Source organism: Protopterus annectens, chromosome 5.part0 (genome assembly GCF_019279795.1).
Source record: "Protopterus annectens isolate FY-2018-M chromosome 5.part0, PAN1.0, whole genome shotgun sequence".
In the NCBI taxonomy this organism is placed as follows: Eukaryota; Metazoa; Chordata; order Ceratodontiformes; family Protopteridae; genus Protopterus; species Protopterus annectens.
The window spans coordinates 1383266079-1383290145 of NC_056735.1; positions in this window are offsets into that span (position 1 = coordinate 1383266079).

Consider the following 24067-nt stretch of genomic DNA (forward strand, 5'->3'; position numbering starts at 1 on the left):
TTGTATCATTTATCAAAAACAAAATGTATACAAATTAAAAGAAGCAGCATAAACAATTGGATTTATTACTCCTAAATCTCCTTCTTCCTTGTCCATGTATAAGTCTCCTCTCTTCATTTGATTCAATCTTGAATCTCATATAAAAGAAAAAGAAATACTGCAGTATTTCCTTTTTATAGATTATTGGCAACATATAGGCACTAGCTAAATATGCAATCTTCCCCAGTATAACTAATTAATCAAATAAACATTTTCATTAAACACTAGCTTCTTTTTTCCAAAAATGACAAAGCTCCATTATTCCATTTGTTCCTCACCTACATTTTTACCCCCAAATCTTGTTACTAACAGAGATTTATTTTATCAAGAAAGATACTCCTCCTATCTTTACTTTTTATTTAAACTTTTGCCTATTATATTTAAACATTGATGTATATAACATAATGTCTTTTATCCATATTTTGTTTCTTGTAATCAATATAACATCATCTGCATAAATAAACATGACTATAAGTAGCACCTCTTATGTGCAAATGTACATCTCTAATACATTCATAACTTATGCAAATAATATACTACTGATAGAACATTGCTGACATATGCCATTATTAATATCTGGATACTTACATGTTACCACAACCACGCTTTTTTGCCGGCCTGTTGTTGTTATTATGTACACTGCCTAATGGCAGAGTAATCCTCAAAACAAAAACTGCCGTTGGTGCCAAAGAAGGGAAAAAAGTGAGCAGGCAGTTTGATATGAATATCTTCATATACATTATATTTGGTGTTAGACTTGTTTTACGATTAGGGAAATTAAGCAGAAACTATGAGAGAATGTAATATCCAAAATGAACATTGAACTACCTTGTTAACTGTGTTATTATCAGTATTCATTTTATTGCAAAATTTGATGAAGAATTAAAAGGAGCTAACTTTTTACAAACTGCTGTCCTTTGCTTTAACCATCTACAATATATATCATAAGATGACTTTCACACAGTGAGGCAAATTGCTTTTTTTATCTGCTAGGACTGAAATATTATGTCAGATAATGAAGATATCCGCAGTAATTCATGGGGCTTTATCTCTACCCATCAGTGATGCTAGTCCAAAAATAAAGCCCCTCAAAATTCAAGGCTAGCTTGTTCAATGCACCAGCAACTGTACACCCCTTTTTGCAGCCTCTTACTAGTCCTTCCACACCATGACAGCTGGGCCATGAAAGAAAATAACTACCTTTTTACACTTTTCCCAACTTAGACTGATCAAATCCCCTGCAAAATAACACATAGTCCAATGTCATTTAAATAAATATTGTTGTAGTGACAATATCTGTCAGATAATCCTACTTACTACTGTTAAATCAAGTGCAAAACAACAATGATGACTTTCTGAAAAATGCAACTAACATGCTGGCAAAAATGCGTGGCTGTGAATACACAAATAGCCTGATGAGAATGCGTGGTTGCGATAATATGCAAGTACCAATATCTGTTTCTTTGTTTAACCATCATTCAGTAAAGTTCTTACTTTATTTTATTACATGCAGAAAACATACAGTTTAAATTTTCTTTCTAACGTTATACTCTTCCATAATTGTTCACAAAGGCTTTTGATACAGTACAACAAGTACTATATCAAAATCTTTATTTAAATCTCCTATCATGAACTTGGTCTCATCAGTCCTTTATGATATTATTCATAATTTCTCTTACTATGAATAAATAATTCCTATTATCCTTTTACTTTTAAATTATATATGCTATCTTCCATAATATTTTCATTTTACTTTTCATTCTCTTCTGAATTATTTTCATAAAAATTGAATAATCTGTACTGTTCAATGCTATAGGTCTGCAATTTTCAGTTTTATTTTATCTTCCTTTTCCAGACAAATTTAAGTGTAATACTGCATAAAACTTTAGACATAAAACCGTCATTTAATCACTCATTCATAACTTTTAAGAAGTATTTTTTTCTGCCAGTGCATAAAATTCATAATAAATTGGTATCCTATTCTATCTGATCCTGAAACTGACTGTAAATTAACTTGTTTAATTACCTTATCTGATTCATATAAGGAAACCCCATTTTCCATTTCCTTATTGTCTTGTTCTGTCAAATTTCTTTAACATGCTAGCCTTTTTAGCCATTTTAGCCACCACTCAGAAGAGTTTTTATAACACACTCTAGTGGAAATGTGATCTTTCCATAAACACATACCTATTTTTTCTATTTACATCCCATAATTTCTTATTTATTCTTTTTACTCCTTTTCCTAGTCATATATGCTCCTTATTTTCTTGTTTTTCTATCCATCAGGCTGAGTGATCTGAAAAGCCTATTACAAGTGTCTCTCCCTTAGCTATATTTAAAAATTCTGATATAATAAAATAATATATTTCCAGCTAATATATATATATATATATATATATATATATATATATATATATATATATATATATATATAGGCTGTATGTCCACAAATTATTATTCCAAATGTTTAAATTGCCACATTTTACAAAATTTTCTTAACATCATTTCTTCTCTTCTTTTCTTTTCCTTTCAAACCACAATTAAAAGTTCTTGTTAATATTGTATTCATATTAATTATTACATACTCCAAAATTTTATGAAATATGTTTCCTTTCTTTACTTGTAACATAGGTATGCAATGTTATAATTCTGTATAAGTGATTATGCCATCTGTGATCTGCAATAGTTAATCTTCCCAATGACAATGTTATGTTCAGTATTTTCACAGACTTTCTACAAAGTACACATATGCCTGAACCTAGTTCCTTTCTAGGTTCCATATTGTATCTTCTCCCAATGTTTCTTGGTTTGTAATCTCTCTTCCTTTGTCAAAAAACTTACATCTTCCAATATTTTTACATCAGCATCACCATTACTACACCAATTTTAGGATGTCTGTTCTTCTACTTATATTTTTAACACTATTTACATTAACTAAAAATACTCTAAATTGTCATTATGTCTATGTTGTAGCTTACCAGAAATTGTATAAATGTGAAGTATTTATCTCATTTGCATTCTCCATTTCCTTTCTTTTTATATTTTACACATACCTCTTTAAACTTTCTTTTTCTGTCCCTTATTATTTAGCCAATAGAATTATTTTAACCTTTCACTATTTCCAGTTTATATCTTAAGCAACAATTATGTCAGAACCCCATTCTGTGTTATCTACTGGTTCATTTTTCTCTTTACATTTATGTTTATTTTTACCCTATTCTTGTTTCCCTATTTCCTTTTTATGTTTTATTGGGAGTGTTTCATCTCTTCTCTTACTGTCCTCCCTTGTATTCTTCATACTACTGACATTTAAAGCTAAGATCTCCAGCCTTTACAATGAAATTAGTATTATTATTCCCTCTCTCATCCTTTACTTTTTTTGTTCTCTTTCATGATTACACTTTTAAACTTTCTTTTCCTCTCTTTCACCCTTTTTCCAGTAGCATTTTTCTTTCCTGTCACTACTTGCCAGTTTACATATTGCTCTTCACTTGTATCAAGCACCTCTTCTTCCCTTTCCCTATCTTTTCCATCCATTATTATATCTTTATTTCTTTCCTGTATACTAACTTGTGTTTCTTGTTCTTCTTCTATATTGTTATCTATATCCTGTACTGAATTCTGTGTACATTCTTTTTCCTGTAATTTCTACATTTTCTTCACAGTTGACCCATGTATGTCCAGTTTTTCCACATTTTTTACATTTCCTGTCACATTTTCTTGCTTCATGCCCTGTTTTGTCACAAATAAAACATTTTTGCTTATCCAGTCACTAATCAACTGACTATTTTTTTCACAGAAAAACGTTTTTGGCTGCCCTCTATATTTAACAAATCATATGTTACCATTCACATTAATCAAACTAGGAAAATGTACATTTTTGGTTTCCATTTTCAGAATAATTCCACATTCCCAGCCCCCAATGCATAAACCTCGGACATCATATATTTTTGTTGTGTCCATAACATCTTTACATATAGTCTTTAAATATTCTTTCAATTCCTCTTTTAAATGTCATTTCTAAATTGTATCAAGATTCTCTTTTTAGTTTCTCTATGAAACCTCTGCACCAAATACTCACTCCAAGGACTGCAGTTCTTTTTATGTTTATACCTTTCTAAAAACAAAGCCTCCTTATACTGTCCTATTTCAAAGAATGTACCACAATACATTTTTTTAATTAATAAAAATAATGGCATTTACCTCTTTGGGTGAAACTCCCAGTTGTGCAATTACAGTGTCCCATACTTCATACCTTTCAAGTCCTTTCTCTTTCTTACTGCTTAACCTTATGATGAATTTCTTCTTCAATTCCTTCACTTCTTTGATTCTTTTCTCTCCTTTCACTGTCTGTGCATATGATTTCTTTCTTGCAGTGCCCTCCACAACGTCATCATCTTGTATCTGCTGCATAATTTTAACCCATGAAGCTGTCACTTAACCCTCTGGTTCACTCTGGTGGATCATTTCCTTTAGATAAACATCCAGCCACCCCATCGACTGGAGGGTTGTTACAACACAGTAATGTGTAACAACTTCTGACTCAAAGAGGTTATGCTGAAATAACTCTTCTGACTCTTCTAAAACTCCTTCCAACTTTTTCTCCTGCTTTTTGAAATGTTAGACTGCCTTTCCTAATGCTTCTGATACACCATCCTCTCTCCTGCATGCCTCTTTTACTTCTGACTCCTTCTCCACAAAAAAAACAATCTCCGCTGACTGACAGTCAGCATTCAGCACCAAAATACTCTTAACATCGTTCTGTTGAGCCTTCATACTTGCTCACACCAACTTCCAGTTTCTTCTAGCCACCTTTGCACCCAGAACAGAAACTGGAAGTGTAGCAGAAACATGTCTCCACACTCTTTGAAATAAGTAGGGTGTTTTAGTGAAATACAATATTAGCTAGAGTATACGTTATTTACATATTTACATTATTTACAAATATTTTCAAGAATTAACTTCTTATACATTATTGTGTACTGACTTCCCCCCACCCTTTCTTCCACAATCAAAAACTTATTTTTTCCAAAATCTTTTCCAAATCCCATTTTCCATTAAACTTAATTTCATTTATTCTTTCAGTCCTTATTGTCCATGAAATATAGAATATTATTCTGTCCATTTTCTTTACTTCTTCTTGCTTTTTTCTATCACCATAAAACCAAATTCAGTTACATCCATATTTAACTGTTCCACCTTTATAACACCTTTAAATAAGTTACATTTACATATTTCATTCCATAATTGCTTGACTCTAATATATTTAAAAAAACATGTTCTGTTGTTTCATACTTTCTACATTCATGTCAAATTATATTTTATTTACTTTTGTAAGGCATATTTGCCTTAACCAGTAACTTTCTTATTGACAACCTCCATAAGAAATCATTCCATTCATGTATTTTTTCATACCATTTAAATCTCATTCTTACTGCATTCTTTTTTTCATTTACTAACTCTTTCCATGGATCAACAAAATAAAACTCTTTCATTTATTTATTTTACATTTGTTTACTGGGAAAGTTTGACTGGACATTTGTCTTTTATCTGCAGGGGCCCGGGGAGAAAAGCTCCACAAATAACATTTATACATAGAATAATAGTATCATTATGAGATCACACAGTATACTACATTAGTGACAATAGCAAATAAAATGCCATAGGACATAAATCATAGACTAGCACTAATAAATTTTAAAATATTTGTTTCAACAGAAAGTAGTTCTTACATTTTTGCAGCTGTTAATAATTACCTCCAGAGTAAGAACAGGTAGACACATTTACAGCTAATGTGAAGTGGGAAGAAGTATGCATTAATGGTATGAAAGATAAGGCCAGAAATATTAATGAGTAAGGGATGAGGGGGTGATAGAAGAGTTACAGAGATATCGAGACAGAGTGAGAGAAGGAGGGGTTGTAGTGTTAGCCTGGACTGTTGCATTTGCAAACCCATGAGTTTATCAACTGTGATTTTAAGGCATTTTTAAATTCATGTGTGGAGGTTATTGCCGTGATGAGAGGGGAAAGTTTATTCCATTGTTTGGCTATTTTGTTAGAGTATAGGGATGACCTGGCAGCATTATTTTTTTTTTAGTTACTTTGGGGAGAAGTTTATTAGTGGAGTGCAAGTTTCTGGTACAAGAGTATGGAGTTATCAGATTTTGTTATGCTTGGTTTTTTAGGCTAATATAGAATTTTGTGTGAGAGGGCAAGTTGGTTATAGAGAAGTAGGTGAGGAAGTTCATGCCAGTTATGCTGTCTGAGAGTTAGACAGTGGTCTGATCTATAAGTACTGTTAGTAGTGGATTTGGCAATTTTATTATAGCAAGCTTCTCGTTTGCTTAAGTCAGATTTTCTAAGGTTAATGAGAATAGGAGAGGCATATAGTAATGTAGAAATGAGATCTGTGCATGCAATGATGGCCCTAGCATTGTTTGTTAAGAACTGTTTATTTCTATACAATGTTCCTAGTTTTTTGTGTACTTTCTTTATGATGAGGGAGGTACGGATATCGAATTTCATGTTACAATCAATGTCAACACCAAGAAGCTTTGTGTGGGCAACAGGAGCTATGGTAGTTTTGTTTTTGGATGTAATGTTAAATGGTAGGTTAAAATTGGTGTGTTGTGTAGGTTGGAAGATGATAAGTTTTGTTTTATTTGGGTTAAGTATTAGTTGGTGGTCAGTGAGCCAAGATTCAACAGAGAAAAGGAGGCTTGAGTTTGATGGTGCAGTTTCTGTAAGGAAGAGGAGGCGGAGACTAGTCTAGAGTCATCTGAGTATTGGATGACTGAGGAGTGGAGAGTAGAGGTGTAAAGTTGGTTGGTAAATATAGTAAATAGCAGAGGTCCTTGAATGGAGCCCTGTGGGATCCCTATTGTTACTGGGAGTAGAGGAGATAGTTCCTGATACCATTTAACTGCCTGTTGTCTCCCTGTGAGGTAGATTTGAAACCATGCAATAGTGGATTGGCTATGATTTAGTTCTGACAAAGCTTTTCTGAGCTTATGATTGACCATATCGAAGCCCTTCGAAAGGTCTAGGAAGATGGCTGAAACATATTTACCCTTGTTTCTATATCCATTAACTATGTGTGTGAATGACATTTGAGTAGTGGTTGTGCTATAGTATGGTCTAAATCCATGTTGAGTGCTAGTGAGAAGATTTTTTTTGTTGAGGTGTTTTATGATTTGAACGTGAATACACCTTTCCAGTATTTTTGAGAGGGGAAAAAGTATAGTTATTGGGTAGTAATTTGTTAGTTATTTTGAGTTGCCTCCTTTATGGAGGGGGAATAATATGGTAGATTTTCCAGAGGTCAGGGACTAGTTTTTCAGAGATGGGCCAATTGATAAGGATGGTTACTGGATAAGCAATTATGTCAGTGGCAATTTTTAAAAATTCAACTGGGAGTTCATCGGCAGCTAGTGTGGTGGGTTTTATTTTTTTTAGTACTTTATTAATCACGTTTACAGAAACAGATTGAAAGGTAAAGCTGTTTTCCTTAGTAAGGTAATCTTAGTTTTTATCTGGGATTGGTGAGTTTTGAGAATTTGCTAGTGCAAATATGGATTTAGTAAAGAATTTATTAAATTGAGTGGCAATACTAGTCAAAGTGTCTTTAGCAGTAGGGGATGGGGTAGTAGATTTTCCTGGCTGAAGAACATTATTAATAGCTTTCCAGAATATTTTAGGATTATGTTGATGTTTTGCTTGTAACGTATGATAATAGTTTATTTTGTCCATTCTGATCATTTTCTTGGTTTTGTTTCTGAGTTCTAGCTCTATTTGTTTTGAGTTTGTTGCTTTAGCTTTGTGCCAGTTGATCCAAGCTTTATCTCTTGCATGAAGTAGAGATCTAGTTTCTTTGCTCAACCAGGGTTCATAGTTTGACTTAATTCTAATGGTTCTAGGTGGAGAATGGGTGCTTAGTATATTTAAGAATGTGGAGTTAAAGAATTTAACAGCTTCATTAAGGTTAAGATGTTTGATGGGATTCCAGTTACAAGCTTTTAAAGCTTGTATACAGTTAGTTGGGATTAAGATTTTTTTTATGTATTTGTTGGAAAGTGGTATGTTTCTCTAGAATTGGTTGATGTCTAATTATATAGGTAGGCAAGTGGTCACTCAGGCTGTCAGGTAGGCAACCAAATTGGCTTATTAGAGATGGTTTGTTAGAAAGTATCTAGGCTATGATAGACTGTCTGTTTGTTGATTTGTCCATTCTAGTAGGGTATTGGATTAGCTGAGTGAATCTGTGAAGGTTGATATGTGTAGTGGGTATAGTTAAATTACATGGTGTCCAATCAATGCTAAAGTCCCTAGGATTATGGTTTCTGAAGGGAGTGTGTCTGATGCCCAATGGAGTGGGTTCTCAAGGGTAGATATATTATCACCAGGAGGGATATATCATCCAGTTATATTGATAGTTTTTCTAGTGTTAATTTTGAGGTTAGTAGATAAGATTTTGGCATTACCTATGGTAGGAGTAGGATGTTTCATGTTGTGCCATTTAGTTGGTCTTTCAATAATATTGCAGCACCTCATCCTTTTTTGCTAATATGATCTTTGCATAGTAAATTATATCCAGAGGCAGTAATTTTATTGTTGGAGGTATCAGGTTTTAGCCATTTTTCAGTTAGAACTATGTCTGGTGAGTAGACTGAAAGCATAGTGTGGAAGTTGTGGAACGTGTTTAATATATGTCTAATATTAGTGTTTAGTATTAAAAGATCATTAGCAATTCTGGATATATAAGGTCCTTTGTTAGAAGGAGTAGTAGGGCCAGGTTTGGGGTGTATGTCTCCCCTGAGAGAAAGCTTGGACGCAATGTATATAGTTAGTTGTATGAATTTGGAGAGACAATTATTATATATTAAGGATGGTTTATTTAAGAACTGGTATGGTGTTTTTTTTACTATAATGTAGTGATAGGGTGTTATGTGAAAGAGAGCTGGTTGTACGCAGTATTTAAGTGAAGTAGATTTAACTGTGTGAGGTGTACAAGTTATATGGTGAGGAACAGATTCTGGATTCGTATTGTGATAGGAGGTAATGTGTGTAAGTAAAATTAGGGCGGAGAGGGTGAGAACGTGAGAGAGAAGCATGATGTGGCTTAGTTGTCTAGGCAAGGGAAGAGAGTGGAGTTACTGTTGTAAGATTGTAGGTGGCTATAGGTAGCAGCTAGGAATTAGTATGCAGGTACACTGAGTTGTGCTGGATAGTTTATAACTTGGAAATTTAAAGCTTAATGGTAAAGGGGATCTTTGAGAAGGATGTAGAGTTGAGAATAGTGGGTGTGGGGTATTGTAGTTCTTAATTGAGGTGCAGGATCTTAAAGGTTACTTAAGGGGAAGTAGTATTTGGATTGTATAGAGTAGTGGGTGTGGTGTAATAGGTATAAGACTAAAGAAAGTGGGGGTTGGTGGGAATGGGGGTAGGGTAGGAGAGCAGAGTGAGCCCAAGCATTAGCAAGGGAGAAGGGAGGTGGTTGGCCCAGGCTAGCAACTATCTATGAACAACAGTCAAAAATGCAGGTAAGCTAGATTGGCTAGAGAGTCATAAGATTCTTATACCATTCCTTTCTCTCTGTCTCTATCGCATTCATTTTAATTTCCATATTATAATTTTATTCTGATATTCTTTTATCTCTTCATTTATATTTTCTTTAAACCTTTTACCTGTTTCCAGTTTCTTACTAAAAATGATACTTATATCTTATAATAGCATTTATCAAACTTTCTTCTTCCTTCATATAACATTTCAGTGCCTTATAGAAATTAATTAATGCTACATACACAATATAGTTAATTAATCCCAATCCCCCTTTTTCTTTACTCATGTAAAGTATCCCTCTTCTAAAAGGATTTAACCTGAATCCCCACATAAATGAAAACAGTATATGCATCAACTCTTTTTCATACATAGTTGGAATCATATATACATTTGCCATATAAGCAATCTTTCCTAATGTCATAGCATTTATCAAATCGGCCTTCTTTCTATATCAGAAATAAAATGACTTCCAAAAAGAAATCATATCTCTTATCTCATTGAATAACTTTTTCCACTGTTCTTTATATATCTTTTTTCCAAATGTAATACCTAAAACATTTATAGTCTCCATATTAAATTCTGTATCACATATGCTATCTATTAAACCAAATCATTTACTCTTCTCTTTATACATAAACACATTTCATTTAATGACCTATTTAGTTCTTTAATAGCTTTGTCAATATACTCCTTTTTACTTGTAACTATTATAACATCATCTGCATAAGTATACATTACAGGCAACTATAATTCATTTGACATTTTATAACCTACCATTTCTGTCATTTTAATTTTGCTCACTATTATATTTTGTTATGCTAAAATAGTTTGATTATTTTTATATGAATGTAAATTTGCCTGTGTCACAAGTGATAATTCAATAAAGGTGTTTAAAAAACTGTTATATTTATAACCAATGAAACAATAATGCTACTAGCAGGACAACCTTGTCTTATTTCTGACTTTATTTTCAGTTCCTCACTCATCCATCAGTTTACATCATTTATAACATAATTCCTATCATATACTGATTTAAGAACATATTTTATTTTCTTACTTATAAGACCTCAATATTTTCCATGATGATTCATGTTGAATTCCATCATATACATTAGTTATATCCGCCTATCATTATTTTTGCATCAGCTTCTTTATTTACAATATCTTCCATTACCTCTAATAATCCATAACAAATCTTGAATTCCTTTTCCTGTTATACCAAAAACATTTTTCTTGTATAACTTTTCCATTTAATTTGTTAATCTTTAGTTAAAATTCTCATGAAAATCATATGATCTGTATTGTTTAAAGTTACTGGTCCCCAATTCTTTATGTTATCCATATCCCCTTTTTCCATATAAACTTTATAACTTCTATACTTATATCTTTATACTCAATTCCGTTTTCCAACCATCCAGTTATTACTTCTACAAATTTTGCTTTTTCCCCAATACTCTAGTCCATTATACATATGATATTCGACCCCATCCAAACCTGTTGCTGTATTCATATTATCTTTCAAAACTTTATTTAGTTCATTAATACTTATATTTTTCTCCAAATATTCAGTATGTTCTTTACTTAACTTACTTATTTCATATTTCTTCTTATTTCTTTCTTTCTTATAAAATAGCTCTACAACATACTCCTTAATGATTTCACTTATACCTCTTTCTATTTTTGCATGCCTTCCTTCTCTATTCTTTAATTCCCTTGTTATTCTTTTTTCTTCTTTTACTGACTTATTTAAATATGGTTCAACATCCTCCTCTTTATCTTGCACACAATATTTTGTTTATATAACCTCATTAATTTTCTCTCGACTTTTCATATATTTCTTTTTTCTTTTTCTTAAAAAAACTCTCTCTTTCTAAATCCATGTCTAAATATATATTGTCTTAACTTCTTATGCATATTGTTTTCCTTTTTTTCTCTTGTGTCCAATACATTCCAAAAACAAGTTTTATATTTTTCTTTAAAACTGATCTGCCATGTTCTCCAATTTTCATAAAAGTCTCTCATCCCTATATGTCTTTCCCTTAGTGTATATATTACTCTTCTGTCACTCTACTTTAATTCTTTCGCTTTTAACCTTTTAATTCACAGTTAGACATTGCCCGTTCGATTCTCAGTTAGAGCGTCTTCTGTGTAGCGACATGCGTGAATGGACGTTCCTCCGTTGAAGGTTGTGCGTTAGGCCCGGCAAGCCAGTACATAAAAATCTACTGCCAATCATTAGCGGACTGGAGTTCCGCTGTGGCAACCCCTAACCAGGAAAAGCCGAAAGACACAAACAAAATTCCTTTCTCTATTTTATATATCCGTCATTTTCTTGTACTGTTATGCATATTGCCAAATGATCCAAAAATCCTTTGTTTTTAACTCCTTGCTGCACAATTTTTAAGCTTTCTGAAATCAGAAAATAATCAGTTTCAATTGTAATCTCATTTCTTTTATATGTCTAATGTCTATTCTCCCATACCTTGTTTGCCACATCTCATAATTTCATTAACTATTTTGACATCATATCCTTTCTTCTTATTTATTCTTAAATTTTAATTGAAATCTCCTGCCAATATTATATCTATATTAACACATACATAGTCTAATATCATTTTAAACATATCTTTTTGTCACATAAGGAAATATGGCTATTATTATAAAACACTTTTTTTCCATCTTAAATCTATTGCAGTAATGTGCCCTAATTCCACTATTGTCACATTGAATACTTTAATATTTGTTTGACATAAAATATATATACAAGAACACATTTCTTTACTCATGTTCCATATAACTGATCAATTCTACATTTTTTCTGTTTGTAATATTTCTTCTTATGTTATTAACCTACTGTGTTCTAATATAATAACATCAGCATCTAACACTGCACACCATTCTAATATATCTTTTCTCCTCTTGATATTTTTCATACTATTTATATTTACAGCTAACAATTTCAGTTTTCACTAAAAAATGTAAAAGGAAAATATAGAGAAAGGAAGCTGAATCTTATCCTTTACCTTTCTTGTTCTCTTTAACTGTCATGCATTTGAATTTTCTTTTTCTTTCTTTAACCCCTTTTGCTATTGTATTCTTCTTTCCTTTTACTATTGTCCAATTTAAATAATCCTCTTCACTTGTCTCATTATTTTCTTTACTTCTTTTATGTATTTCTTTAGCCACACTTTCTAAAACCTCATCTGTCTCATTCTGTTCTACTTCAACCTGCCTTACAGTATTTGCTTTATCCACATTTTGCCTACTTTCTTCCATCTCAACTTGTAATCCATTGTTATAGTAAAATGTTTTAATGACTTCAAGATTTATAACTACACTTGTTCTGATATTAGTTATGAACATTTTTCATTATTATCTAAAGGAATGAAATGTAGTCCTAGTGTTAAATTTTATTTACTGGATACCATTACTGAAATGAAATTATACAGCATGAGGTTAAATTTGGCTTTATATTTTAAAGATAGTCCCTCTATTTCAGTATATGATGATTTAAAAAAGAAAAGTACGTTCATCCCACCCACCCAAATGTGGCTAGTTTTGAAAAGTTAGTGTCCCAGGATATATATAACATTAATACAAAAATTAGGAACTGGACAGTTCAGGATAATTTAACTAAAGGCAAAAGAGAAGTTTTGACTGACTTAACTAATAATAAAGATATTTGAGTTATGAAATTAGATAAAGGTGGAGGGATGGTCTTCTATAATTCTTTAGATTACACCAATGAGATGTGCAAAATCTTATATGAGACTGGGAATTATGAAACCGTGTCCATCAATGAGATTAATATTGGATACAAAGGTATCAATTTAAGTTTAGAAAAATATTTGTTGGACAGCCGTATTACTATTGAACTATATAACTTTTTAAAAGTGGAACATCCCATCCTTGCAACTATTGTTGGTATTCCCAAAGTCCATAAGAATATTAGCCATCCACCTTTTCGCCCCATTGTTTCAGGTACTCGTTCCAAAATCTATCCTTTTGGTGTAGTCATTGATAGATGGTTAAAACCCATCTATCCGAATATACCACAAAAGATTAAGGACTCCTGGGCTTTTTTGGCCAGTTTAAATACTACTATTTGGAAAAACAATTTAATTTTTATTACCATTGATGTCATTGATCTCTTTTCCTGTATACCCAAACAACAGGAGTTGGAAGATTTTTGCAATAGTTTAAGAAAGTTTTCAAAATTAGAATGGGACAAGATTTGTGTAATTTTGGATATGATGACAATGGTATTAGATCATAATTATATAGACTTTGAAGGAAAAAATTTCAGACAAACCAATGGTGTGGCTATGGGGGCATCATGTGCCCCCATATTCGCCAATTTGGTTATGCTGGAATGGGAGACAACTAAGTTGTTTTGTAGCAGTTATTATAAAAATGTTACCTATTGTTTTAGGTTTTTGGATGATATTTTTATTTTATGGGATGAACCCATTACAAGTGTTCAGCCATTTATTGACTTTTTGAACAGTACTAGTACTTTTTTGAAGTTTACATATAATTGTAGTACTGAGGGTATTGCTTATTTGGATACCTATATATATCATTCCAGTCAAGGATTTCAGTCTAAAATATTTAGAAAAGAAACCTTTTCCAACAGTTACTTGGAATACACTAGTAACCATCCTAGATCTATGATGAGAAATATTTACAAGGGACAATGTATAAAAGCTGCCCGTATGACCTCTGGTTATGAGAATATGATAGAAGAAATTAATTATATTAAATCTATGTTCAAAAGTAGGGGTTACCCTATGGCAATGCTCAACAATGTTACCAATTATGTAGTTCATGAATAGGGAAAAAAATACCCTCCTTTATTGGGCACAGGGACAGATATAGACACAAACATAGGGAAATTAGTGGAATATTTGACAAAGCAATTTAATAGAGCATGTGTTTTGCAATATTCACCATATGTAAACCAGATAAACAGTATAGTGAGGTAGAACTGGAATGTTTTGGTAGTGGATCAAGAGGTCAGGAATATTCTTGGCTATGGCCCTATGTTTGTTCATAAAATGGGAACTAATTTAAAGAAATCACTTGAATTAGGACCCATAGTTAGGATTAGAAACAATCTGAGTAAACACACAAACAAATGTGGTTGTTGTAAACAATGTTATGTGATTTTGGACACTGAAGGGGTAATGTTGGAAAATATTAATAGGACTTATGTACACTTTAGGTATGGTAACTGTAATAGTAAGTATGTTATTTATTTAGCAAAGTGTATGTCATGCCCTGCATACTATATAGGTAAGATTGAATGACAGTTCAAGAAACGTATTTATGATCACCTGTATAGTATTAGAACTAAAGACACAAATAATGCATTATATAGACATATAGATCTATATGGGGCTGTTCATTCATTCAAATTTGCAATTATTGATCAGGTCATTGTGTGACCACATGGTGGTAATATTAAGGCCCTTTTGGGTAAGAGAGAAACTATTTGGCAAATATTTACTGATGCTGCTAGAGAGCCTGGACTAAATGATTCTATTTCAATTAAACCTATATTATGTTTAAGTTAAGTATAAATGAAAACATATAATTAATTGTATAGTAGTAGGTTTGTAACTATTTACAGTAATATATTCAGTGGTATGTAGATAGTTCTGAATACGTACATTTATATTGTTTATTATAGGTGTTTGCACACTTATATGTATGCACCCTGCTTTGTATGTAGTTTCAGGGTGTAAATGTATGTTTTATCTCATACTAAATTTTAAAATTTTAAAATATGCAAGTTATGAGATTTTATTTTTACATATTTTACATAGATATTAACTCTTCCTCAGATCCAATAGCCATTTTACTTTTATAATAGTTTTTATAATGTTTTTACTCTTATAATGATGCTTTTATATAAGTAATATAACATTATTATTATTATTTTTATATAGTTTAGTTTGGTTACAGAATGTAGCCTTATGGATACGTGGCTTATTTATGAGTAATTGAATATTCAATTGCATTTTTAAGATCACAGATGCCTGTCATTTTAAATGTTAAAGTGGAGCATTTATTTTTTGGCACCAAAAATTCTTTAAATACGATTCATTATTGTTTATATGTATTCTGATTAAGTCCACTTTTATGTGGATGAAAACACTTAACATGGAGGATGTATATGTAATTTATTTGTTTTATTAAACGCTTAATTTTTCACCAGTCCATGCATTGGCTATACTTTAGGAAACAGATCTCCATTACTGTTTTTCTTATTCCAGCTGTCCTGGTGTGCTTTTGTTCTAATATAATAACATGAACATCTAACACTGCACACCATTCTAATATATCTATTCTCCTCTTGATATTTTTCATACTATTTATATTTACAGCTAACAATTTCAGTTTTCACTAAAAAATGTAAAAGGAAAATACAGAGAAAGGAAGCTGAATCTTATCCTTTACCTTTCTTGTTCTCTTTAACTGTCATACATTTGAGTTTTCTTTCTTTAACACCTTTTGCTAGTGTATTCTTCTTTCCTTTTACTATTGTCCAATTTACATAGTCCTCTTCACTTGTCTCATTATTTTCTTCACTTCTTTTATGTATTTCTTTAACCACACTTTCTAAAACCTCATCTGTCTCATTCTGTTCTACTTCATCCTGCCTTACAGTATTTGCTTTATCCACATTTTGCCTACTTTCTTTCTTTTCAACTTGCAATTCATTGTTATCACATTCTAACCAAACATGTCCGGTATTACCACACATTTTATATTTTAAATCCTATTTTTTGTATCATGTGTTGGCTTTCAACATATTTAACATTTCCTTTTATTACATTGTCCTATTACATGGTTATCATTTCCACAAAGGAAACAAGTTTTTGGGTTGCCCACTATGTCTTACGAAACCTCTATAACCACTCACATTTATAACATTTGGTATATGTTTTATATTATTATTTTCCATATTTAACATATCACATTCCCATCCCCCAGTCCAAAGTCCTCTATCATTATAAACTTTTGCTGTGTCCATTACTTATTTATACATAGTCAGTAAATACTTTTTAAGTCCATAGAAGAACCAATAATCTTTTTTTAGTTTGTCTAAAAAGACTATAACATAATCTGATCAAGGATAAACATGTTTTTTTTCACTTCAAACTTTCCCAGAAAGGTTTCTATGTATTGAGCATTTTCAAATAATAAGTCACAAAATGTCTCTTTATTAATAAGAATAAAAGTTCTTACCACCTTGGCAGTAACACCTAATGGTGAAATTAAAGAGTTCCAGACCTTATACCTGTTTAAGCCTTGCTCTTTGTTGCTGCTTATTCGAACTGTATACCTCTTTTTTACCTCCTTTGTTTTTTCTTTTCTTCATTCCCTTTCTTTCATGGTTTGTGTGTAGGATTTAGCTTTTAGTTCACTTCTTTCTCCATTTCTTCAATTTTCTCAATAATATCACTCCAAGATATTGCTACATCAATACCCAGTACTCTTTAGTTAAGTATTTGTTCTAAATAATCACCCTTCAACCCTCCCATTTGTAGAGTTGAAATAATATATCCCTTTTGACTTTCCAAATATTCCTTGAACAACCTCTGCTGAAGAATTTCCTCCAAGTTAATCTGCATTGTCTCCACCATAATACTCTGTTCTGGTGTCTCCTTCCTCTCTGGTACAAACAGATTCTCCATTCTTTGCTCATTATCATCCAGTACTGATAGCAATTCTAACAATTCTACATTATTCACCATTTCTCTCTACACATTCTCTATATCTCCTCCAGTCTCTCCAGGCCACCTTCATGCCTGGAACAGAAACTGGTGGAAGGAATCGTAACATGCACAGTCTTCCCCCTACAAAAAGAGTAGGGGAAGTGCCTAGATTATTTAGTCAAATTTCCCCTAGTAGTATAACTATCACCTCAGGTCTTCTCTGAAAACAGGCTACTTGCCTAGTGGCACTAACCTGGTCAAAGGACAGATAGATAGATAGATAGATAGATAGATAGATAGATAGATAGATAGATGAATGTCTGCATGTGTACCAGCATAAAACAATATAATCTTCATTCAGTTGTTAATGAATGACAAATATTGTATATTTGACAATTTGCAGGACTAATCTATACAAAATATTACAAGGGATATGAGTATCACACATAAAGCACCATTATCTTTGAATTGCTGTTTGGTAATTTGGTAACATCTAGGTAAATGGTCATCATCTGAGCAATATAAGTGATGCAACAGGTAGCAGACTCCCATTTGGTGCAAAAGACCAGATTTTTGGATTGCTGATACTGCAGTGCAGAATAAGGGTGGCACTCCACTTCTGAGTTTGCCATCCTTTTTACGAGATGTTAAACCAAGGCCTCATATGCTTAAGTTAAAGATAGATCAGGTGGATGTAAAAGATTCCATGGCACTATTGAAAACATTAGAGATCCTTTAATTAACTCATTACAGCCGAGTGATGTCTCCAGGCATTTCTGCAGTTACACCCTACTGCTCCTCTAGGCGTCAAATATTGCCTGTTCATATTTGCATTAATAATTCCAAAACCATGTCACATACAAGGTATCGGAAAATTTTATCTTGAAGCATACATGATAGCAAACACAATTGTATTAATATATGACCTCTGTCAATGGGTATTTGTTAAAAATGTAAGGTGATAACTTCAATTTTTAAATGCTGAAGCCACGCCCACTAGGAGTTAAAGGTACACACTCAAAAGAGCTCTACTGGAGGGAATGAGTTAACACAGCATAAAAAAACATCATTTACATATTTACAAAATATGCATATTTACAGGCACATATCTACACATTCCTATATTCCATCATTATCATCATTATTCTTCCATAACTGACCCCCACTCCTTTTTCTGAAACCATAATCTAAGTTTTCATAATATATCAGCCTAAATACATTTCCCATTAAACAGTTTTATTCCATCTTTCTTTCCAAATAATTAATATGACATAAAATAAATTTTATTTATCCCTCTCGCACATTTTCTTCTTGTTTTTTATAATATCCATACATAATCATATTCATATCTATATTGTTTATGTAATTAACATTCTCAAAAAGTTTCTTCATACAACTTTTTTCAGAGTTTAACCACTCTTTTCATTTAAAAAAGAAATACTTTGTTGTCCCTTCCTACTCCCAAAACAAACACACTCCTTAGATTTTCTTTTTGTATGACATATCCCTTTTGCTGATAACTTATTTATTACCATTCTTCCATAGGAAATCCTGACACTCCACAATCTTAGTACTGTATTTTTTATTTACTTTAATGACTTTTTTACTTCTTCTGGTAAATTTTCACATGGATTTACATAGTAATACTGTTTCATCACATTATTATATCACATTCTTCTATTCTTCTCTATATCATCAATTTTCATTTTTCATGTTAGTTTTTTCTTCATTTATATAATATTTATCTCTTTTCCTCATTCACATCATCTCACAAAAATGTTTCTACTTATATTTAAATATTTTCACCATTCATTTTTCATTCTCTTTCTTATCCCACCTCATTACTCTGTAAAATTTTAAAGAAGCAAAACAAACAACTGGATTTAATAACCACAACCCCCCCCTTCATTTTCACTCTTATGCAACATACCTTGTTTCACTGGGTTTAATCTTGAGCCCCATATGATAGAAAACATTTATATTATAATGCTTATTCTTTTTACAGTCAATCCAAAAATGCCCCTCACTTTCCATATTTTGCATTACTTTTTAAACTTATTCATTATATGACCTTTCCCCACATTGATTACATCTTATTTTTGTACATTCATTTATCAGATTATTTAAATTTCCAATAAAAAGTTAAGATCTGATGTTGTCATTTTCATTCTTCCTCAATATATGGTTTTGGATCCAACCCTCAGATCTACATGTTCCAGACTTCAGATCCAGCTCTTCAGCTCCTCCCTCTACCCATAATGCCCCTTTAATCTGCATTGCCTTAGATCACATTTGCCACCATTGCAAGTAGGGACAGGTTCTAGTCTTGAGTTTTATTATACAGATTTTTGGAAGTTACTAAAATGTTTGGATTTACCTTTAACTTTATCTTAGTTTATTTATTCTCCCTCCTAGTTTTACTAGGATTTGTTAGGATTTTCTGCCTCTTATTTCCTACTATTATTACTAAGTATTAATTCTTTGTTACCATTGTTGGTGGATCGGCTTACCCTTTTTCACTCCAGGGTATTTCTTAAGATTAATTGTTGGTAATTAAGTCCCTCTTTTTCTTCCCTTTAAAAAAATCTTTTCTTGTAGTTTATTCTTGTTGTTTTTCCTTTTGTGTACATGTCAGATAAACCAACAGGTTTTAAGAAATGCACTCTTTGTGGGCATAAAATCCCAAATTCGGATGCCCACAAGGAGTGCTTGTACTGTCTTGGGGCTGGCCATTTGGACACTGCTTGTAAGATCTTCACTCCTTTAATCCAAGAACCCTACCAGATAGATACAACCAGTTTATTCTGAGGGGACTACTCCCTATTGCATCTTCTTCAGGGGCTCAAACCCCACTCCAAATCTAGTATATCTGCTCCTCTGGATCAAAGGAAATACTCCCTCTGACGTCCCCCCAGGTCTTCATTGAAGCTTCCTTTAAAAAACAGAAAAACTATGGATCCAACACTATTGGATCCAAAGACTCAGCAATCCGATCTGAATCCATTGGAATCTTTTCTCCTTCTCCAAACTGTCTAGTGGTTTCAGAGTCCCAGGATCTGAAATTCCAAAGAGTTCTGGTGTTGGATCTGAGGTAAGCTTCTTCCACCACTCGGACTATATCCTTGACTAGTTCTGCTCCAATACCCTCAGATCAGAATGAGTCTTGGAGCCAAAGTATCTGCGTTGGATCAGAGGAGATAGGTTTGGCTCCAATTTTGTCAGATCTGTCCCTTCTCCTTGGACATCTGCCCTGGACAGTTTGGATCTGGTTCCATCCTGAGCATGAATCCGAGGGAGGTCTAGACCTACTTTCATCTGGAGTTTTGGCTCCAAGAAGGTGAGTTGAAGTCCCTCTGGGCCATTCAGCTCTTGTGGTGGTGGAAAGGGCTTCTTCTGTCCAAAGAGAACCCCCCTCTCATGTTTCTGATCCTATCTCTTTTCCCTCATTGATTCAGAGCTCTGTGTCACTCAGGCCTATTCCACAGGGACAGCCAGTTCCAATAAGTGTTCATTCAGTTCTAATAGAGGAACATCCCTCTCTTCCAACACCTCACCTGAACACTTCATGAAGGAGGTGCATCAGAAGAGAACATGCAAAAGGAGATACATTGACTTCCCGATGGAATCTGACATGGACGATACCAAATTTGATGAAGGAGAGGGGCTCCCCCTGATCACCACCGGATGACACCTCCTATGGGGATATTTTAGAAATCCTAAAGCAAAAAGGTGGCTGATCTTCCCAAAACACCAGAAGAATTGGTAGTTTTGGAGGCTTTTGGTCCTGGCCTGTCTACATCTTGGGTTACCCCACTGGTGTATAAACGTTTTTATTTCGTTTCCACTGGGCTTGGAAGGATCTGAATGCCATCTATCCAAATCCAAAAGATGTAAACAAATTTTAGCCCCACCAACAGATAGACCCCAATGGAGCAAAGGAGTCCCAGTTGATGCTATGGTTGTGGTGACAGCCACCAAGAAAGAGCTAGTGGAATAGGACTCTTCTGTCCATCCACCAGACAGGGAGTCTAGAGCATTGGACAGATTTGGAAAGTGGGTCTTTGCCTCGGCAACCTTTGCCTTAAGGTTACTAAATTACCTGGCACACTTTACTAGGCTTCAGACAGATTGCACCAAAAACCATTCAAATAGTCTCTCGGAGTTCGTGTCTGCTGAGGACTTTAAAAGAACACCCTCGCAACTGGCCATTCTCTTATTCATATGAAATGCTTCAATGAGGCTGATCTCCCACACAGCTGAAGGAACTTCACGAGCAGCCAGTTCAGGCATTGACATAAGGAGAGATGCCTGGATGTGGCTATGTAACGTTGTGGAGCCTTTTAAGACATCCTTTATCAATGCCCCATTTGATGGCACTTCCTTGTTTGGGTCATCAGTAAAAGAGATGCTTACCTGCAGCAAACAAGATGGAAAGACTGTCTGCCATGGGAATTATGTTTTCTACATCTCAACAACCCTTTTCCAGGAATCAGGGAAGCAGTCAAAATATGTGTCTCTGAAAATCTCAGGGACCTTTCCAAGATTGGCATGGTGCCAAATTCTCAAAAGGCAGAGGAGGAAATTTTAATGGCAGACATTGCCCTAGAGGCAGAGAAAGTCTACAGAAACAGGACTTCAGAAATTCTTTTCCAGGCAGGCCTTTTCAGTGCTCCTGAAGTGTTGCCTAACTGTCCAACTCTGGAGGCAGTCAGGGGTCGATTGTCTTTGCACCCAGATGCCTGGGCAAGTATAACAGAAGATACATGGGTGCTAAAATCCAGGGATTATTACATATAATTTTTCCTTATTCCATCCTATAAAACGAAGAAACTTCCAGACATTCCACCCAGTCTAAGGAAGGCAGCAGCACAAAAAATCCAAAAGATGCTAGACAAAAGAGTCATCGAAAAGGTCCCACCAGAACAAATAAGATTCAGAACTTATTATGCTTCTTTCTAGTGTGAAAAAAAACAGGACACTTCAGATCCATTTTGGATCTAAGCAATTTCAATCAGTATATGAAGAAAGCAACATTCTGAATGGTCACAATATAGTCCATATGAACTTTTCTTCACAAGGATGATTGGATGTGCTCAATAGATCTTCAGGATGCATGCTGTCATATCAAAGTATACAGGTGATCCAGAAGACATTTACACTTTTGGATGGGAGCGAGTCATTACCAATTGAGAGCCCTGCCCTTTGGACTCACCACAGCCCTCAGGGTGTTTACCAAATGCATGGCAGTGGTGGCAGCGCATTTGAGACTGAAAAGATTCCAGGTGTTTCCATATCTAGATGACTGACTCCTCATTGCCCCCTCCAAGCACCTTCATCTGCATGCCAGGGACTATTTACTCCAAATATGCAAATCATTGGGTATAATAATAAATCATGCCAAGTCAAACCTAACATCACTTTAGAGCCTGGATCGGTTCAGTTCTAAATATGGTAACACAATTAGCATCTTTACCTCATCAGTGTATTTCTACTATCAGAAGGCAATTTCATCTTCTTCTTGCCCATCCATCTCCGTCAGCAAGGTCAATACTTCAAGCACTAGGTTCCATGGCAGCAGCCATAGTTCTAATTCCTTTGGCACATTTCTTTATGTGGGTTCTTCAGTGGACTATAGCTGTACAGTGGTCCATTCTGTATCAACCTCAATCCTTTCTATACAAGCTTACTCTATTTGCAAACAACACATCTACTGGTGGATACAATTGCACAATCATCATCCAGGCAGACCCTTTTGTCCTACCAACCTCGATGGTCACAGTGACCACAGACACTTCTTAATTGGGGGGGGAATTTCTTGGGAAGAAAGGTCCAAGGCATGTGGTCCCACCAAGAGACCAAGTACCATGCCAAATTCCTAGAGAAAAGAGCAGTCCTGTTAGCATTGCAGGCTTGTCAAGATGCTGTCCCCTTAGGGAATGTTGCATTTCTGACCTACTACATGTCTGTAGTTTGGTTCATCAACAAGCAAAGAGGAACTCAGTATTATCCACTTTGCAGAGAGGTCATGAGAGTAAGGGAATAGGCAATCTCATTGGATTGCTTTCTAATTGTGATGCACATTCCAAGGAATACCAAAGTACTAGCAGACAAACTAAACAGGTCTATTCTAATGCCTCACGAATGGTCTCTCAGTCAGTCTATGGGAGAATTGATCTTCTGTCATTGGGGCCAACTTTGCTGTGACCTTTTTGCCACTCCCCACAATAACAAGTGCAGCATGTACTTTGCTGCTATCCCCTGCAGGGAGAGTCACAGAGCAATGCTCAAGTAAATGGATGGCCTTCGGGTATCCCCCCTCTCCCCTTAATTCCCAAATTTCTACAGAAAGCAAGTCAGCTGAAGAGCTTAGTAATCCTCATCTCCCCTTTCTGGCCTCAGCAAGTATGCCTCCCCTTCCTATGGTCTAACCTTCATTATCTTCCATGGATACTGCAGCCAACTCATGATCTCCTCGCTCATCCATCAGGGATCCAACATCCCAACATACAGGCCCTCAAACTAACCGCATGGTTTCTCCACTTCCAGTAATGATTAGACAGCTCAAGCTCACTTCCCCTGTATGTGACATTATATTGGCTTCTCAAAAAGAATTTACCAAAAAGTATTCAAGAGCAAGTAAAAAAAAAGATTTTTCCTTTTCTTTCTTTTGGTTTTCTTTCCAATTTTTTCAAATAAAAGAGAGTACATGCTGCATCTCCTTGATGTTCACAGACAACTACATTTTT